This window comes from Lolium perenne, chromosome 7 (genome assembly GCF_019359855.2).
Source record: "Lolium perenne isolate Kyuss_39 chromosome 7, Kyuss_2.0, whole genome shotgun sequence".
Taxonomy (NCBI): domain Eukaryota; kingdom Viridiplantae; phylum Streptophyta; class Magnoliopsida; order Poales; family Poaceae; genus Lolium; species Lolium perenne.
This window is the reverse complement of record NC_067250.2, coordinates 330,186,647-330,190,373: the sequence shown is the minus strand read 5'-3', so window position 1 is coordinate 330,190,373 and position 3,727 is coordinate 330,186,647. Positions and strand designations below refer to the sequence as shown.

Genomic DNA, 3,727 nt, shown 5'->3' with positions numbered 1-3,727 from the left:
GAAGAAACAAAAAATTGACTTGATATCTCTAGAAATTTCTCTTATCAATGCTTCCATGCCTTCGTTGTCCAAGCCACAAAGCTTCAGTTCCTAGGGATTTCTGTGATACTCAGGCAATATATGCAATCTCATGATCCATGTACTGAAATGGCTGAACATGAACAGACTCACCCAATATGCTACCTCACTTTCGTTTCAAAGTTGAAACACTCCAGTTCTATGTTAAATTAAATACAATATGAGCATACACAATTTTAGTATTTATTTGTGCCGAAAATAGCACCTAATATACTACTCCCTCCGTTTCATACTATAAGCCGTTTTGACAAACTATTTTAGTTTGCCAAAAAAAATTATATTATGGAACAAAGTAATATCGCAGTTTCTTTTCAAAGTTCACACTCTTTAGTTGTAAGTTAAATTGAATACAATAAAATCGTAAAAAACTTTAATAATACTATGCACCCAAAGTTAAATAACTTCTCATCGGAAGTGGACATGACAGGGACACTGAGCTACTGTCGTCACCCTGGCCCATTATCCCACCTTCGATATTTAGTTGTATGAACTAATAGCATGCGTCACAATAAAAAATTTAAGCAGAATACATATGTTGCATATTTTGAACCTGTGCCGATCACTTACCAAAATATGGCATGGTTCAGATCAAAGAGGCCCTGCACATAATGCAAGAACCTTTTGGTCATAAAAACATTCGAAATAAAATTATTTATGATATCTCTTGCCTAAGATTTGATTTGCTTCAAGATTAACTGAACAAACGAAAAATGTCATGTCGTATCATACTATCTAGGAGCATTAGAAAGAACATATAAGGCCACACTTTTCAGACCCTGGCATGCAAAACCCAAGGCTAAAGCATACAAGAAAAAGAAAGCTAGGACGCATCCATACCTGAAAATGAATTTTTATGTAATCCCACAGATACTTCAGAGCATTGTCATGAGGCTCCTTGAACACCAATGAATTTGGCTAGTGCATCAGAAACAACCGCATATGGTGGATTAACAGGAGGAATTTGTTGAGAAATGTATTGGCCACCTTAATATTCTTCTTGCTTCCTCATCTTGATCTACTGCAATGTCAAAATAATATATTTGAGAATTCAGAAAAATAAAAGTAAATTCAGATGATCATTATCAGGCAAATGCAGATAACAGGAAACAAAAGCATGTACTTTGAGTCAAGAGAGTTACGTGGTTGGCCAATAACTTGTTCATCTTAAACATGCCTGCAGCGTCAGTTCCAAAGACGACATGAAGTTCATCATTGCAAATGATATTCCTTTTATAATCGGGATCAAGGTTATTCTGCCTGGTATATGCCCATAACTGCTTCACAACCTGAATGAAGATTACAATGTTAAATATACAGAAGTGGATCGTAGGAGAAATTAGTCAAAGGGAATAAATCAGCAGTTATCTTCTCATATAAGCTAGTGAAGAAATTGAAATTACCTAAGTTATCTACATAGTAGCAGTCTTCCCAACAACAGCCTGAAGTTGAGATGAAATAGCACAATTTTTTTAAGCCACCTGGCCCACCTATTTTCCGCTTAGTGGTACTGTAAAAAGAAGTAAAGATATCACGCCAACTGGTTTACATGCATGGGTGAATTCCATAGTGGAACTACTATTTAGTCTGAACAAGATGATGAAAAGAAAACTAAGTGCTCGTCGTAAGACCATTACATGAATCCAACAACTCAGCACTCGGTCAATATATTCCTCAATTCACGACCATTACATGAATCCAACAACTCAGCACTCGGTTAATATATTCCTCAAGCCGAATAGACTAAACCAAGTCCATTAGCAGAATACATAACTAAAAAAGGAATAACTTAATACAGCCTACGTTTCAAGTGAGCTAGAAAAATATTGACACACAAATCCAAAGAATAAAAGTAAAGGGTACGATTAGATTTTACTAAAGATAATTTGTCATGTACATGAAAACCTGCTACCGCTAGTATACTATACTATGCAAAGACATTAAAAAACTGAAGTAAATCAATTGTGCTTTTCTTTATTTTATTGCATCGTTGTGCAAAGTAAAGTCTTTGATAGTAAAGATGGTACTAGATTTGGATTACTGCGGAGAAACAAATTTCTTGCTGTCACGAAATTGAGTAGTCACGTCTGTAGGTAACTCAGAAAAATCTTCCAATTTACGTGCGTGATCCTCAGATATGTACGCAACTTTCATTCAATTTGAGCATTTTCATCTGAGCAAGTTAAGTGCCCCAGAAAAATTCATCTTTACGTACTGTTCTGTTTTGACAGATTCTGCCTTTTATTTCGCATTGCCTCTTTTGCTGTGTTGGATGGATTTCTTTGTTCCATTAACTTTCAGTAGTCTTGGGCAATGTCCAGAAGTGTTAAGAATGATTGTGTCACCTCTGAACATGTGAATTTTTGATTATGCACTAACCCTCTAATGAGTGTGTTTCAAGTTTGGTGTGGAGGAAGTTTTCAAGGGTCAAGAGAGGAGGATGATATATGATCAAGAAGAGTGAAAAGTCTAAGCTTGGGGATGCCCCCGTGGTTCATCCCTGCATATTTCAAGAAGACTCAAGCGTCTAATCTTGGGGATGCCCAAGGCATCCCCTTCTTCATCAACAATTTATCATTTTCTTCTATTGAAACTATATTTTTATTCGGTCACATCTTATGTGCTTTACTTGGAGCATCTGTGTGCTTTTATTTTCGTTTTGTTTGAATAAAATTGGATCCTAGCATTCATTGTGTGGGAGTGTTATCACCAGAATTTGACCAAGTCAGAGGTGGGCCGTGATCAGGAAGGACTTGAAGATCATATATTGAAGAATATACGTGAATCGGCCTTGTATATCAAGTTTGGGCTAGTTTGCCCTTGTATCTGTAACATAGTAGGATACGTGTCGATATAGTTAGAGTTGGGCCCGTGCCCGGATGGGGCTATTCCCACGTTAGAAAGTCCCCTGGACTATAAATATGTATCTAGGGTTTATGGAATAAACAACAACCAACGTTCACCCAACAAATCAATCTCGGCGCATCGCCAACTCCTTCAACTCGAGGGTTTCTACCGGTAAGCGACATGCTGCCTAGATCGCATCTTGCGATCTAGGCAGCACAAGCCCCATGTTGTTCATGCGTTGCTCGTACTGAAGCCTTTTTGATGGCGAGCAACGTAGTTATCATAGATGTGTTAGGGTTAGCATAGTTCTTCGTATCGTATGCTTGTGTAGTGCAACCCCTAGCATATCTCGCCGCCCTTACACCTATCTTAGGTGTAGGGGCGGCACCCCGCTTGATCATAGTTTAGTAGATTAGATCTGTTACGGTTGCTCCTTGATTCTTCAAGGATTAGTTTAATATCTGCAATAGTTAGGCCTTATAAGGGGCTGGAGGATCCAGCGGCACGTAGGGTGTCGTTCGCAAACCCTAGACAGGATGTTCCGAGGATCAACCTCGTGTTGGTTTTTAGGCCTTGTCTAGGGTAGGCTTACGATCACCGTGCGTGGCCGCGAGGCCCAATCCTGAGTAGGATGTTCCGATTATGCGGTGAAAACCCCAAATCGTCGTAGATCTTATCAGCTTTACCTTGATCAAGCAGGACCACCATATATTCGTGCACCTCGTACGAATCATGGGTGGATCGGCTCCCATGAGCCGATTCACAGGATAACCTGAGAGCCGATCGAGGCTCGTATTTAATGTTT

At 39.0% G+C, this 3,727-nt stretch overlaps 1 long non-coding RNA gene across 1 annotated transcript; it reads right to left on the bottom strand.

Moving 5' to 3' along the window:
- Positions 1–916: 916 nt before the first annotated feature.
- On the bottom strand, positions 917–1,587 carry LOC127312159 (uncharacterized). Its single transcript, XR_007858173.2, has 3 exons — positions 1,479–1,587; positions 1,218–1,364; positions 917–1,096 (listed from the first exon to the last, which is right to left on the bottom strand). It is a non-coding gene; the product is annotated as an uncharacterized lncRNA (long non-coding RNA).
- Between the last annotated feature and the right edge of the window lie 2,140 nt (positions 1,588–3,727).